This window comes from Lipotes vexillifer, unplaced genomic scaffold (assembly GCF_000442215.2).
Source record: "Lipotes vexillifer unplaced genomic scaffold, Lipotes_vexillifer_v1.1 scaffold1008, whole genome shotgun sequence".
In the NCBI taxonomy this organism is placed as follows: Eukaryota; Metazoa; Chordata; class Mammalia; order Artiodactyla; family Lipotidae; genus Lipotes; species Lipotes vexillifer.
The window spans coordinates 4,121,571-4,138,564 of NW_006772616.1; the positions used below are offsets into that span (position 1 = coordinate 4,121,571).

Sequence of the window (16,994 nt, forward strand, 5' to 3'; positions counted from 1 at the left end):
TGCTTTGGCTTCGGGTGAGTTTTGAGCTATTTCTAATCCATTTCTTGATTTCGTTTTCCCACCATTTTTCTCAAATGAAGGCTCCTGGACGACAGTCTGGGCCAGGGTTAGCATTGTTTGATGGAGGACGTCATTGGTCTGAGCACGTGAGCCCACTACCCCACTGCCAGGAAAAGAGGAGCGTGGTGATGCTCCCTGGAGGGCTGAGTTTGCCTCGGTCATTGACATTCTCACCCCAGCCCCCAGGGACACCACTGGCCAGGTGTCTCACCACAGTTGAAATGCCCCATGACCCTGGTACAGAGAGAAAGTCAGTGGTCTGCATTAAGATCGAATCTCTTTCTAATTCGGGTTCTTTAGGAGGGCGCTCAGATATACCAGTGCCCCCATTTCTGCCAGATGCAGAAAGAGTACCAACCTAGCTCTCCAGGCTATGCCAGCAAGTTGTGTTCCCCAGCTGCGTTTACCCCCCTCCTCTGGTTGCATTTTCTTTTAAAATGGCTACTTAACAGCACAATGTAATCTTGATCTGCAAATCCCATTAGGACATGGTCCCTTTGCAGGACAATCTCATCAGAAATTCCCCTGGAGACAAAATTATATTAAATTTGGTTGAGGGAATCCTAATTCCATCCAGTACAGGGTCTCTAAAATATATCCTTCTCGTGATGAGACCAGAAAGGCCTGTGGATTCATCCTTATCTTGCTGGTACTTGCTTCGCAGAGATGTTATTTTTACTGTAGAAATGATAAATACAGCAAGTGTGTTCCATTTGGCTTTCCATGTGAGATAAAATACTTATTGAAATGAGCAGTGTTGGAAGCCTCTGAGACTAGTAAGTCCATAGAACATCTGGAGGAGAGACCAAGAAAATGCTTTTGTAGGTTTTTGTTGCAGGGAGAAAAGTGGGACTTGGGCTGTAGGAGGTGGGCGGCTGAAAGTGCTTTGTCTCATTTGAAAAGACGGAACAGGATTAAGCCAGGAGGTCCCCAAGGAGTTGGGAATCACGTGAACCAAGCCTGTTGTAGGCATAACACACTTTATGTGTGAGAGTTGCTTTGCCAGTCCTGGGACTCTTTGCCTGGAATCCAGTCTGGGGGAGGAGGGGTGCCCCCTGCAGGCTCCTATAACACCTGGCTTGGTTGGGCCAATGGGATGCGTGGGTGGGAGGCTGGAAGCAGAGGTAGGGGTAAGCCAGGGTCTCTTTCCTCCCATCCCCATCCTTCTGTCTTGGGCAGTGTCTCTGGCAGCAGCTGTGATTCCTCTGTGGCCCCGGCCCTGTTGCTTCAGGGCTGTAAGGACTTTCTGCTGTTGCTGTTTCCTGGGGCCGCCTCCCTGTCCCTTATTGGCTTCTCAGCTCTTTCCTCCTTTGGGTAATCAATTCCCTGCTTTAAATTCCCTCTGCTTCAAATGCAGAGAAGTTTCCATTTTTCTGGCAGGATCCTGAAGGATACAACCTGAATTCTTTTGTTTTTAGAAGTGGCCCCATGAGAACCATACATGAACCATACATGAGGCAGATACATGTTTGGTTTATTGTTCACTTACAGTCGTCCTTGTCCTTCTTGTTCTTCCTCCTTGTATTCCATCAAGGACCTGTTCTAGACTTGTATCTCTGCTGATCAGAGCACCATTGGAAAAGAATTGTTGGTTTCATACTGATAAGGTTAATTGACTGGATGGATTTTGGGGGTTCAGTAAATAGACTGAATGCTGCAGCCCCAGAGTTGGGAATAGATAGGAAGCCCAGCACCGCCCTGGTCATAGAAACGCTCCTGCTACTATTTCCATGGCTGACCTGTAACCTGACTTTCCATTCTGATGTTCCCCGAGACTCAAGAGTCCTGATGGGTAGAATGCTGTTGGCTGAGCTTAAGTCATGAGGCCCCCTCCATCTGTACCAGAGGACATGGGAGTGGGGAGGAAGAAGCCCCATGCTTTGATTTCCACAATGGCTGTGAGTCTCTGTAATTACCATCCCACAAGGACCACGCACAAAGGAGAATAGACGATACCCCAGGGGGAACTGGGCCACTGTTGGGAAGCGGGTATGGAAGCTGGGCAGCCATAGTGGGACAAATATTCGCCACCTGCTTGATGAAGGATAGTTCTTGTTGGTTACTCTTTCTATTCCAGGTTCTCTGGGGAGGGTCTCATAGTCACTACTGGTTTTTCTTTGTTTTCTGGCATTCAGCTAAGAGCATCATTTCATTTGTCAGTTTACAGATGAGAAGACAGTGGCCCAAGATGCTGAAATAAATGCCAGAGCTCACACAACTGGAAAAGTAGCACAGCTAGGTTTTAGTTCAGGTGTGTCTGACCCCAAGGCTTTGGATGGCAACCAGGAAGCCTCCTTCTAGGGAGGCTAGTTATGCATGGTCTGTGGTGGCATCCACCTAGAAGGAGCTCTGTAGGATTATCTCCCTTCAGGGACTCATGGTATATACCATACTAGAGGCTCTGAAAAGTCCTAAAATGATAGATCCTGTTGAGCTTTGTTGAACTTATAATTTACTAGCCTAATTTGACCTTGGAACCCATTATACTTATTAACATCTGTGTTAGGTAGGATTCTCCAGAGAAACAGAACCAACAGGATACATATTCTAAGCTGGAGAGGCAGGGCAGATGGTGGTGTAATTCCAGGCTGAGGCTGAGGCCTGAGAACCAGGGGAGCCAATGGTGTAAGTCCCAGTCCCAGGGTGGGAGGAGGTGAGCTGAGAGGTCCCAGCTCCAGCAGGTAGGAAGAGCAAGGGGCCATTTCCTCCTTCCTCACCTTTTGTTCTATTCAGACCCTCGATGGATTGAGCCTAATCCAAACTGGACTTTGAGTTCCCCAAGTCAAATGCTAATCTCATCCAGAAAGACACTTGCAGACACACCAAGAGATAATGTCTAATCTGGGCAAGCCAAGGCGACACATGAAATTAACCATCACACTATGTCGTCTGATAGACACCATATTGGAAAATTTCACTGCACCGCCGCTCTCTCTTCTAGGTGGATAGGTGAGGATGCTCCTGGCTGAAGATGGACAGTGCAGGGGCTATGACTGCTGTAAGGAATGGGGGGAGATATTCTGGTAACTCAGTGTGCTGTGCCACACTGGTGCGGACGATGCCATGCAGTTTTGGTGCCAGGCCAGAAATTCTGGACTTTTTCTTCTCATTCTCAAATAAATAGGCATGCCACCTTGCTACGTCACCTCATAAAATGACTGAAATGGATTTAAGTAGATCTTTGGGACTGTTACGACATCACTTAAGGTAACCAGAAGTCTCCTAGGTGTTTCAAAATTACATTTGGGGCCAACATTGGTTTCAGTGTTTTGTTACTAGATTATTGTATTCTGGGATTAGAGGCACACTCCTGATGCCATCTTGTCTTTCCCCAGCCAAGATGAATAGAAAAGAGGATTCTATAATTTCATTCATGCATTTTTAATTAAAAAAGCAATCCTGCCTCAAATCTTTTACGTCTGGCTTTGTTTTGGAAATCAACACAGTAATCTTTCCAGATGGAGTTTTCTAGCATGCACGTGTATGGGTGTGGGTGTTAATGGTGGCAGCAGTGGTGGTCATTTCCTGGTATCTTCACTAGAGAATTAAAGAATAAGGTCTCTGAAGAATGACAGTGACTGTGTTTGAACTGTCAGCCATCTTCCCATGACACATTGCAGCTTGCATCTTTTGGCTGTAAAGCTGCAGTGCTATAAATCTGGAAAGAGACAGGCAAATTACAAATTAGGCATCCTGTGCTATTAGCTGCAGATTTCATGATAAATTCTGCACATAAAAATTTCCCTGCAATGGTTCTATCTATGAGAATTTGTACTCCATATATATCTTTCAAAATGAAGATAGATGAATAATGCTTTGGCTAAGCAATAAATACATAATGAAGCGTCACCTTTGATCTTTCTTGCTTTCTATGAGGTCAAAGTTGGGATAGGTTATATATCATGATTTATGCCTTTAAATCTCTGTTTTGTTTTTTTTTAAGTAGCCTCTTCCCCGCATTGGTTTGATTTTGAGGTGTTTAATTATTCATCAATCTGCAGTACTTTCATTTCTTCGATATTAGGTATATTTGTTTAATTTTGGATACCATTTGGTTTTCGAGGTTTGCCTTTGTTTTTCCATCTCAGTGTATCGTTTTGTTTTTAATCTACTGCATTTTAATAACATCACTGTGAAGACAGCTGCAGTAATAGAAAGCTAAAACACATCTGTATATACATGGGATCAACTGCAATGGAAATAATAGACTTTAAAATGGAATTCGGAGGCATTTTCTTCACTGGGTACATCTTTTTCTATTTTTCTTCAAAACTCAAACGTCTAAATGCTCACAGGAGCCATGGGGACTCAAACACATGGGATGTTTCTCACGCAGTTATAATGACTTTTAAAATACTGCTCGATGGTATAGGCATTTGATGAGAAGGAATTTTTTTAAATAGTGTTTCTTTATAAGATAATTAATAGTAAGAGAAAACTCGAGTTGGTTTCGCAAACCCGGGGATGAGGTGCAGGGGGAGGCACACGTACTTTTCAACCTAGAGAGACAGCGCGCAAATTCCTTTTTATCTTAGTGGTTGGTTTTAAATTTTAGGGTTGATGGATAGACAAGACCGTAATGTATCTAGCCCCTAAATTTTCTGCCATCTGATGTTAAAATACATCCATCAACCTTTTAGCATAACTTGATGCTATAATTGGATACTGGCAAAAGCTTATTTCATACATTACTTCTGTTAATTTGTTTTTATGCCCCAGTTAAATTTCCCTGCCACTCAGTACCTCCTGGGGAAGAAACACTTGGCAACATACTTAAGAAAAACCCCGGAGTTCCTCACATACAGGGTAAAATACCTCTTTTCTCCCTCATATTGTCTTTGTACCTTGAGAGTTAGTTCTGCCAAGGATGAGGTGGTTGAAACAGCACAGAATATTTTAGTGAAAGCAGCATCACCTCATTAAGCATCCTTAGCAAGGATTGAGTATGGCCTTGTGGCCACTCTCGTGAATATAGTCCCCGCATTAAAAAGCATTTATCGCCACCATTAAAAAAAGAACTTTTAAAATGAGTTTGAAAGAAAGCCATTACCTCCTTAACTACCAAATAAACTCAGTGGTCTATGTATATTATGATGAAATATCTCTGGTGCTTCCATCTTATCCTCTTTGTTCCATAAGCTGTAATTCATACCACGCTTTTGCTGACATTTGGGTAACTCTCTTCTCCAGGTCCCTCCCCACGCCCGGCAGCAACCTTTGCTCACTTATGGTGCTTTGCTTTGTTTGCTTTATGCTCTTGTTTTCATCTTGGAATCAACTTGTTTGTTCGTTAGTTTCTTTTTAGCTGCATGTGTGCATGTATGTGTGGATATAGCCTAAGGTATAGAAACTTGAAATAAAAGTTTGTTGCTATGGAGCATGGTAGGAACAGGCTCTCACAGCAAGCACTACTTTTAGATTTCTGTGTTTCTTGCAAATACTGTAATTCACTGATAAGTATAGACTAGACTGCAACATATTTGGGAAAACTTAAATGAATTGACCTAGATCATCAGGAATAGAGAAGTATCCAGTTACTCCACCATCAAACTGACCAAGGTCTAAAAATCTAGTTTCTCGAAAGCTCCATGAATCCTAAGAAGACATAGTCAACAGTTTTCCATTCTGAGGGGGCAGAGCACAAAAGCTTTTCCTTCTCATTTTCTCTTGCCTGCTTTGCAGTAGGTTCTGAATATGGCTGTGCTCTGTCTTTAAAGGCAGCAATAGGAGTGGATTTTGGCAAAGTCTTTTGTGGGAGTAATAGAATCCCTGGGAGGTCTGAATTTTTCTGCCAGTCAGCCGTTTTATTAGCCTTGTTCCTAACATATACCCAGCAACATCCAAAATGCTTTGGGCAAGAATTAGCTAAGTCTCTCTCTCTAACTGGCCATTCTTTAATTGCAAATCATTGGTACCATGATTGGAGGTTTCCTGAACTTAATCCTGAGTCTTCTAACGCAAAGGGGCTTACAAGAGAACAACTAACCAACAAGCAAGTAAACAAGCAAACACATTCTCTAAGTGGGTGAATGTTCATGTTCATTTTCAGCTCATAATCTCTCTGGTGTGGCTGAGGCCCCAGACTGTGTCCATGGAAGTTCCCACTTGTGACTTCCAGGGCTGGCAAACAGGATGAAGAACAAAAGACTTTGTGGTTGCGGAGTGGCAGGCGGGGTAGGGAACGAGTCAGGAGACCTGGTCTTAATTCCTCCCATCTCTCCTTCCTTCTTAGATGTGACCTGACACCCCCCTAAGGTTCACTTTCTCATCTCGGGAGTCAGGATAAGGCCAGGGGTATGAAAGCAAACAAAGTAACAGATGTGGAGACACTTATTAATAACATAAATTTCTTAATGATTGTTATTTGGATTGATTTGTGGCAGGACCAGTGTCATGGGAGGTGAGCGATTCAGTCACACCGGGGTCATGCTCAGAAGGGCCCTGAGCTTGGTTGAATGCTCTCCTGTTGCCATCTTGAAATTCTTCATATTTTTTGAATACAAGGGTCCACAGCCCCACACTTTTATCTTGCACTGGGTCCCCCAATTCTGTAGCCAGTCCTGACCGTGAGTCCACCTTTGGTTTGCACAGATGGATTTGTCCACCTAACAGGTGTTACCGGACCCTGCTCTGGGCAGATGTGATTCTTAGTCCCACGTCCGTTTCCATCCTCACAGAAAGGCAGCCGCAGATTGACTGGGAAGCTGGTGCCACTGAAGTCTCTGGGTCCCTCCCTTGCATGGCCCCCTCCAAGGCTTTGGGAGGGCCTTTAGAGATTTTGAAAGTATATTTACGCAGAATTGTGTGACCTTCCGCTCCATCTCTGCATCCACCTCTGCTGTCAGGGAGCACTGTTTTGAGATTTATGGGAGTGTTTCTGGTTGTCGTAGTAATCGGAGGGGGGCCATGCTGGCCCTTGGTGGGCAGGGTTAAGGGTTGCTAGGCTGCCTGATGTGCACACGCAGTCGCACATGTTAGAGAATTTCCTTCCTTCCCATGTGATGTTCAAATGACTTACTAGACATTCTTGTAAGTGAACCCTGGTTTCTGTTTATAGAAGGCGGGATCTTAGTGCCGTTTTCCACGTTAGTACAATACATTTTTGCCTGGTTTTAATATACACTGAATCATCCAGGAATGCAACTGCAGTAAAGTAAAAATAGAGGGCGTATTATATAGTGTGCCTCATGTGGGACTTTACTGAGAATTATCCTCTATTTTTGAGGGGTCTGGGGGCAGCAGTGCTGGTGGTTCTTAACCCCTGATATGGCACTCTTGTCTGAGTCTACACTGGCTGAGGCGTTCAGGGTGCTCTGATGCACATATATACACAGGTATACTTACGTAGGCTTTATTTAGACATGTCCAGTCCAGACCTAGTGATGATAAGGAGGTCCAAGCATCTGACATCTTGTTTTTTTTTTTTTTAATAAATTTATTTATTTATTTTTGTCTGTGTTGCGTCTTCGTTGCCGAGCACAGGCTTTTCTGTAGTTGTGGCGAGCGGGCGCTACTCTTTGTTGCGGTGCACGGGCTTCTCATTGCGGTGGCTTCTCTTGTTGTGGAGCACGGGCTCTAGGCACGCGGGCTTCAGTAGTTGTGGCATGCGGGCTCAGTAGTTGTGGCTCGCAGGCTCTAGAGTGCAGGCTCAGTAGTTGCGGCGCACGGGCTTAGTTGCTCCACGGCATGTGGGATCTTCCCGGGGCAGGGTTGGAAGCCGTGTCCCCTGCATTGGCAAGCGGATTCTTAACCACTGCACCACCAGGGAAGCCCCTGACATCTTGTTGTACGTCTAGTTACTGTTGTTGTTCCAGCAAACTAGAGCTTCTGGGCCACATCCAGCCCATGGCCTGTTTCTGTACAGTCCATGAGCTAAGATTGATTCTTACATCTCTAAAGGGTTGTGTATATATAAAAAAAAAAAAAAAAAAAAAAAAAAAAAAATATGCAACAGAGACTCTCCGTGGCCCGCAAAGCCTGCAGTGTTTACTAAATGATCCTTTACCGGAAAGGTTTGTTGACCCCTGGTCCACCATAATAATGTTCAAGCACCTATATTCCACAATACATAGTTCATTTAAATTATTTTCTTTTTAATTTCTCCTTTATGTTAGAGTCAGGACAAGGTATTGATTGAAGCAACTTGTCAGCTGGTAGGATATTTACTACTTTCTTTCTGAGCAGTAGATCATGATGTTCTCCACGACCTCTCCATCTCTCGGCTCAAGGTGACCTTCATTCTCAAGCTGGCCCTTCCCACCTGGGAGCAATGCTAGCTTTGGGTGAGGAGGAAATGCGTATCTCCTCATTCCTCCTGCCTCCAGAGAAGCAGGAACTTCTATTACCATCTCTCTCCACGAGGTAGAAGGAGTGACGTCTGACGCTATTTGCAAGAAGGAACTGGGCATGTGCAACTCAGTGGCCTTTTCTTTTTTGGGATGATCTGTCTTCAAGATGATCGTATTATTGGCTGTTCATGTGACAAGCTTACTAGGGTGGGGCCTGTCCGCAAGACAGATGCCTGTGCGTTTCTAAGGCTGAAATTAGGGAGTTCAATTGTGACTTTAAGAAGCTTCATCCTCCAATAATAAAGCTGATATTGTTTATCTGTATCATTGACTCCTATGTCAGTCTCTCTTAATTAGATTTGTATACAGGAGTGGAGAAAGAGTGCTGTTTAACCACCAACTTCCAAACCCCATGTATGACCACAATTCATGGTTTCATTTCACCAGTTTAGCAACCTGGAAAGAAAAGGTTCCTTTCTCTGTATCGTGTTAGCAGAAGTGTCCATCTGACCCCCCCTGGATAGGCCTGAGTCACATGTGTTTCCTTGAACCAGTCTTACAGATCAGCCACGTCTGTGGGTCGGCCCCACTGGGGTCACAGACACAGTGAGCAGAGAAAGGGTGGGTGTCTTAAGACAGTGCTTTCCAAACTGTAATGTACAAACAAATTACCTGGGTATCTTTTTAAAATGCAGGTTCTGATTCAGTAGGCTCCTCGGGTGGGGCCTGAGAGTCTGCATTTCGGACAAGCTCCCAGGCGATGCTGATGGTGCTGGTCCACGGACCATCCTTTGCATAACAAGGTTTTGAGGAACATTTTAGTGTGGTTACCATAGGGGTAACGATGGTGGGCAGGGGAAAAAACCCACAGACGCTCATCACACTTCCTCTCGCCCACCTCTTCTGCTCAGTGAACATGAGTTCCCAAACTTCCCATGAAACTTTCCTCAACAACTGCAATCCACAGTGATCCATTCCTCAGCGATCTCTTTAATGGTTACCGTACGAAATTAATCCAACTTTTTTTTTTAATATTTATTTATTATTTATTTTACACAGCAGGTTCTTATTAGTTATCTATTTTATACATATTAGTGTATACATGTCAATCCCAATCTCCCAATTCATCACACCCCATCCCCCCTGCCGCTCTCCCCGCTTGGTTTCCATAGGTTGGTTCTCTCCATCTGTGTCTCTATTTCTGCCTTCTAAACAAGTTCATCTGTACCATGTTTCTAGATTTCACATACATGTGTTAGTATACGATATTTGTTTTTCTCTTTCTGACTTACTTCACTCTGTAGGACAGTCTCTAGGTCCAGCCACGTCTCTACAAATGGCCCAATTTCGTTCCTTTTTATGGTTGAGTAATACTCCACTGTATACATGTACCACATCTTCTTTATCCATTCATCTGTCTATGGGCATTTAGGTTGCTTCCATGTCCTGGCTATTGTAAATAGTGCTGCAGTGAACACGGGTGCGTGTGTCGGTTTTTTTTTTTTTTTTTTGTATTTATTTATTTACATCTTTATTCGAGTATAATTGCTTTACAATGTTGTGTTAATTTCTGCTGCATAACAAAGCGAATCAGCTATATGTACACATATATCCTATGTCTCCTCCCTCTTGCGTCTCCCTCCCACCCTCCCCATCCCAGCCCTCTAGGTGGTCACAGAGCACCGAGCTGATCTCCCTGGGCTATGTGGCTGCTTCCCACTGGCTATCTATTTTACATTCGGTAGTGTATATATGTCCATGCCACTCTCTCACTTCGTCCCAGCTTACCCTTCCCCCTCCCCGTGTCCTCAAGTCCATTCTCTACATCTGCCTCTTTATTCCTGTCGTGCCCCTAGGTTCATCAGAACATTTTTTTTTTTTTTTTTCTGGTTCCATATATATGCGTTACCATACGGTATTTGTTTTTCTCTTTCTGACTTACTTCACTCTGTATGACAGACTCTAGGTCCATCCACCTCACTACAAATAACTCAATTTCATTTCTTGTTATGGTTGAGTAATATTCTATTGTATATATGTGCCACGTCTTCTTTATCCATTCATCTGTTGATGGACACTTAGGTTGCTTCCATCTCCGGGCTATTGTAAATAGTGCTGCAGTGAACATTGTGGTACATGACTCTTTTTGAATTATGGTTTTCTCAGGGTATATGCCCAGCAGTGGGATTGCTGGGTCATATGGTAGTTCTATTTGTAGGTTTTTAAGGAACCTCCATGCTGTTCTCCATAGTGGCTGCACCAGTTTACATTCCCACTAGCAGTGCAAGAGAGTTCCCTTTTCTCCACACCCTCTCCAGCGTTTGTTGTTTGTAGATTTTCTGACAATGCCCATTCTGACTGGTGTGAGGTGATACCTCACTGTAGTTTTGATTTGCATTTCTCTGATAATTAGTGATGTTGAGCAGCTTTTCATGTGCTTCTTGTCCATCTGTATGTCTTCTTTGAAGAAATGTCTATTTAGGTCTTCTGCCCAGTTTTTGATTGGGTTGTTTGTTTTTTTAATATTGAGCTGCATGAGCTGTTTGTATATTTTGGAGGTTAATCCTTTGTCTGCTGATTCATTTGCAAATATTTTCTCCCATTCTGAGGGTTGTCTTTTCATCTTGTTTATAGTTTCCTTTGCTGTGCAAAAGAGTTTAAGTTTCATTAGGTCCCATTTGTTTATTTTTGTTTTTATTAATCCAGTTGTTTATGATGATAAGACATACGGATGTGAAAAAAACATCCTTGAGGAGAAATACATCCTTAAAAAACTAAAAGAAAGGAAGAAACATTGTCTCCCACATTGGAGGACTATTCTGTAAAGCTTTTACTCTAAGTCCATCCATTCTACAGGTAGATTGGGACTGAGAGGCTTCTGTGGCCTGGCCCGCAGAATAGATAATTTGCTTTGCTGGAGAAAACTGGTTCTACATTGGAAACCAATAATTTATAAAAAAAACAAAAAAACAGTCTTCTGGAACAAAAAAATACTTGGCTGAGCAAGTTTCTTCCGTTGCTTGGGAATAAGCAAGAAATCTATATATCATTTGAGAGTAGTATATGCCAATGTGGTAACAGTGGTTTATCTGAAGTTGTTGGGCTTGTTCCTTAGTTAGCTAATGCTCTATAACAAAACATCCCCCAAATTTAGTGGCTTAAAACAACAACCATTCATTTGACTCGCGAGTCTGCCATCTGGGCAGGGTTTGGCAAGGATAGCTCATCTTTGCTCTACTTGGCATCAGTTTGTTGGGGGCAGGCGGGGGAATAGGAGGGTGGAATCACCTTGCGGGTCACTGGTGTGTCAGTGGTCACTGGTGTGTCAAACAGCTGGGGCTGGACAGCCGGAGCTTAGCGTTTATCTTCTATTTAGTTTCTCCTTGTGATCTCTTCAGCATGGAGACTTCTTTCATGTCCATCCAGGGCTCCCAAAGCCCATGTTGAGAGAGACAGAGAGAGAGACAGAGAGAAAGAGAGAGAGAAAGGGGGAAGAGTGGAGAACGCAGCTACAGCCACATCACCTTTTATGACCAATCCTTGGAAATTATACAGCATCACTTGCACTGAATTTTAAGTGATCAATGCAGTTTCAAAGACCCATGTAGCTTCAAGGGGAGGAAACATGGATTCTCAATATGAAGTATGCATATCACAGTGTAAGAAGAACTTGAGGGGTGGTGTGTGTGTGTATGTGTGTTCATAGCCATCTTTAGAAAATAAAAACTGCCACACAGGCTATGCGTGACATTATAGCCTTTAAAAAGTACGTACCTTTTTGATTTTTTCAAGGAGAACATATTGTGTTAATAACCAGAAAAAATTACAGTAAAGCAACTTTGATAAAAAGGACTTTGTATAGGATCTTAGAACCAAAGACTTGGCTGATATATAGTGAGTTTCTTGGCCCTAATCTCCTAGCCCCTCTGATCGCTGATTATGACTGAATCAAGCCTGCTCAGCACAGAACAAGCCGTTGGTAACCTGGCTGGCCAAATCACAAACAAATTGATTTCTTCTCGGTACTTCTTGATATTTCAGACCAGCAGCAAGTGAAAAGCTGAGGATTTTCTAAGTCAAATTAGAGAACCCCTGCCCCGAAACGCTTGTCAGTCCTTTCTGTTTAGTGGAACTGTGTAATTGCTGAGACTGGGGTTGGGCTCCGACAGCAGTATCATAGCTGCAGGACATGGCGGCAGGTGGAGTACGGCGTCTAAAAAGTTCAAACTCACCATCATGACCTGGGCCACATAAGGAGAGCGACAGAAACAGAGAATGAAAACATCCGTCAAAGGCTGACAAACCTCTGACACAGATTTCCTTTCTGTTACTAAAGGAGCTAGTTAAATGTGATGGAGCCGCTCATAAAAATTCTTTGTTGGTTCTAATGAAACAGCTTTGTATGTCCCATCTCCTTCCTTGTTAGGTGAGCAGAAAAGAAGCACTAGAATGTTCGGTGGCTAACACTGTAGTCTAAGGCAAGGAGACCAGTGACACCCAACTCAGTTGTCTTCTGGAATTGGTGATGACTCGGCGGTGAATTGTTTGAACGGTGGTCTTTACCACTGAGGGGCTCGCTTTGTTATTGTAGCCAAAGAACATATGCTTTAGAGCCAGCGGGAGGTGAGGGAGACAGGATCTGCTCTTCCCTCCATGGGTCTAATGTGTTGCTTTTTTCTATCATCAAAGATGGTACCTTGAGGCGGGTGAGCTCCTTCTTTTAGGGCTCAACAGCGGAGAGTGATCTGTTCCATGCTGGAGGAAAAACTGGTTTCAGAGGAATTAGTGAATAAGGTACTTTAGCTGCAACATGGTCATTCTTTTTTTTTTTTTTTTTTTTTTTTTTGCGGTACGCGGGCCTCTCACTGTTGTGGCCTCTCCCGTTGCGGAGCACAGGCTCCGGACGCGCAGGCTCAGCGGCCGTGGCTCACGGGCCCAGCCTCTCTGCGACATGTGGGATCTTCCCGGACCGGGGCACGAACCCATGTCCCCTGCATCGGCAGGCGGACTCTCAACCACTGCGCCACCTGGGAAGCCCAACATGGTCATTCTTAGGTTGTGTCCCCTTCTTACCTCACCTGCACTGACCACAAAACATCTGGGGTGACGGGGCATTGTCTTGGTCCACGTCGATTACTTCCCGTTTTCCAGTGTCCACTGCCAGGAACTTTGATTCCGGTGGCATCCTTGCTTTCCTGACATTGAAGGGGGTGGCCTCTTTGGCCAAGTAGGAGACCTGTGGCCTGTGGGCCCTTGTCCTCCTGTGCTCCACACAGCCATCCGTCCTGAGATCTGGCCACCTCCCAGGGCGCAGTCAGGGAGCAGGGGCTTCTCCTGGCAATGTAGACTGTGACTGTTCTCAGGACCCAGAGACCCCTGTCTTCTTCCCAGTCTGGGGGGATTCCTCTTTCTCGCCGTTCTCCTTCCTTCCCAAGCCTCTTGTTCCTTGGCTCATCTAGCATTATGGCTTTCCTGGAGTTGGGCTTTCATAAAACAACGGGAAGGTGGCAACGTCAGTCTTCTTCTGCTCTCTTTCCTATTAAACAAACAAACAAAAAATCCCTGAAACAGTCTAGAAGGGACTGTCTACCTTCCAGGAGGGGGAAACAGAGAGAAAAACATATAAAGCAGCTTCTCAGAAACATAGCCTTCTCTATCACCAATTCTGGCATGGCGTGCTCTTCTGCAGATGAGGAAATCAAAGCCTGGGGAGATGAAGGGATTTGGACACAGTGGCGTTATTAGAGGCTGCTCTAGGCCGAGGTTCTGCCAATCAAAGCCCAGTATGTCTGAGTATGTCTCCATCAGTTGGAACCAACTCTGCTCGTCAAATGGGTAATGCATTTCTGAGTGCTTACTCTGGGCACGGCTACGACTTCTGTCCTCTGGACAGATAGGTGGACCATCAGAACACCTTGGAATTCCAGCTTTCCAGCTGCCATAGTTGTGTGATTTTGGACAATTCACCAGCCCTCTCTTGTTCTCCAATTTTTAAAATCTAAAACACTTCCTAGATCAACCTCAAGAGATGGTGAGGATTAGGGGAAAATTCTGGAAGTCTTCAGTGCGTCGTAAGCCCCCCAAGCGTGGGGCGTAAGCGATCAGAATTGCTATGATCTGCTTTTGCTTCCTTCAGACTTCAAGGGATCGTTTTCTTCACCTCTTCTAGTCTTGAAAATCTCCACAGAGTCGTGACGTCACAGTGTGGGCATTAGAGACATTTACTTGCTTATTATTGTTTTTACGACCTGCAACTGTCTCTTGCCTCATTGGGATTTGACTCCTCCTACCCAGAAATAGTTTGGGATGTCATCCTGTTGACAGAAGTCACTGAACAGTTAACCTGTGTCCTTGATAGTTTGTTACCAACCTCTATGCTTTGGTGATGTTTGGCCCTGGGCGTCTCAATGAACCATTGTTCCTCCCTGGTCTATTGTGAAAGGGGTTGACTGTGCTCGAGGGCAGCTCTATCCTGGAGGATGAAGTCCTCCTTATTGAAAATAAAAGGTTCTTCTCACATCTGCTTTGCCAAGACAGCCCCTTCCCTTGCTCCAGACCTGTAGGTCTTAGGGGCCAAGTAGAGCAGAATGCTTCTTGTGTAGGTCTTTGTTACCATCCACATAATGGAACTCTTGTTTACTTAACGACTTCTTTCCTGACCAGATTGAGTTACCAGGGGTCAGGGCTCCTCTATTCTTTCTAGTATCACCAACACCATGTAGCCGGATATTTCACATATTGTATTTGGTGGATAAAGCTTGTTTTGAGCTGAATTTTCCTCCTGAGTTGCCTTCTCCAAACAGAATGGCCGGTGGACTTATCAGCTGTTGGTATTAACCTAGCAAGTTTATTTTGCAGATAAATTGCTTGTTTAACTGCAGAGGGTGAGTAGAGAGACTCCTCTTGTGCCATGTATGATTGCACCAGATAGTATGTTGCAGTAGGAGATATCATGGTGCTGGCAGGCCTGATGTCTTTCTGCTGCAGCTTCCAAAATGCCTCTAGAATTAGTTTGGAAATTGCCTTGAAAATAAGCAGGCTCAGAGTTTCAGAAGGTCATGAGACCAGAATGCATATATGTTAGGCGTGAGGGGAGTGTATAAAAATACATGTTTTAGGCTTTACCGTCAGAGATGAATATTCAGTGGGTTTGAGATGGGACCCAGGAATCTACGTATTTAACAACCCCAGATGTTCAGATGAAGGTGGTCCTCGGAACACGGTTTGAGAAACACTGATATTTTCTCCCAATTCCTGAACAAAAAGAAAACCATACATCAGAGTGATGGGCAACGTTGAGATTTCCAAAGTATTGTGTTGACTAAAAAATTATTCACAACCTACAAGTTGAGAGTTATGTGTTATTAGGTGGGAATTTTTAGGACTTCAAGCCCGGGAGGCAGCATCTCAAGTCAGCTTTAGAGAACTGCTCCGAGGAGGTGAGAGGGGAGCTAGGATGTATAGGAGTTTTGCAACAAAGGGCGGGTAGTCTGAATGTCAAAAGATTATTGTTAATTAAAGAAAACCAGATATCCCAAGTTAAGGAATTTAGCGCTTTTTTATGTATGGGAAGACCCAAGAGTCTGGGCTCACTGAAATCATTCCTTTGATATGCACCTCAGCTATCTGGGGCCAGTATCTCAAAGTTTCCTCCCTTGAGTTGGGAGGGCTCACTGGAGGGAGTGGCTGTAGTCTGATGGCTGCTATATGGCAGGTATTCTTTCCTTCCTGAGTTTCCTCAGGGCTCACTGACACACAGCAGAGGGCTGCAGTTGCTGCTGACTGTGACATCCTTTGTTTACTGATATGGCAGGAAAGATTCCATTTCTCAAATGAAAAGTTGCATGACAGTATTTCGGAGGAGGATGAAATCCTTAGAATGCAACGTGGGCAAAATACACATTTGCAAGGTGAAGTTCAAATGTGGAAGATTGACGTTCTGGTTATCTACTGCTGCATAGACAGCTATCTAATTTGTAGGTTAAAATAAGCATTTTCGTTTGTTTTCGAATTCTGGGGGGTCAGGAACTGGCGAAGGACTTGGCAGGGCAGTTGGAGTCTGACTCACAGGCTATCAGCTGGGCCCACAGAGCCGGAAGATCCACTCCCACGACGGCCTTTACAATCACGTGCCTGTTGCCAACAGTGCTTCTTGGCCTCTCTCTGATCACACTCTGCAAGGCCTCTCTGTGTGGCTCGACCTTTCCGAGCGTGGTGGTTTCAGCGTAACTGTATTTTTTCACAGTGGCTGACTTTGGAGGAGCAGAAACAGGAAACCACCAGGCCAGTGAAGGGCTACGTGTATAACTGGCGCAGCGTTGCTTCTGGGGCATTGCACCAGTGAAGGCTGCCCGGGTTTAAGGGGATAAAGGAATATACTCCACCACCGGTTAGGGTGTTGGGAGGTCTCATTGCAGAAAGAGCCTGTGGGTTGGAGGATGTTGTTGAAGCCATCCTTGGAAAATACAGTCTGCCATGTGTAACTTGCCCGGGATTAGGCCAAGAAGAGGTGTCCTGGAGGACGCATGCCTAGGGAAGGGGTCCCATTGTACGTATCCTTTAGGAACAAGTGCATATATTGGTAATGAAAATGTTGGGGGTAGACTGTTACAGCACATGCTTAATAATCTCTATGTTTACAGAATG

At 44.5% G+C, this 16,994-nt stretch overlaps 1 pseudogene; it reads right to left on the reverse strand.

Annotated features, from left to right (window-relative positions):
- LOC103080730 (S-phase kinase-associated protein 1 pseudogene) overlaps positions 1-13,533 on the reverse strand; it is a 21,106-nt pseudogene extending 7,573 nt beyond the window's left edge.
- Positions 13,534-16,994: the final 3,461 nt, after the last annotated feature.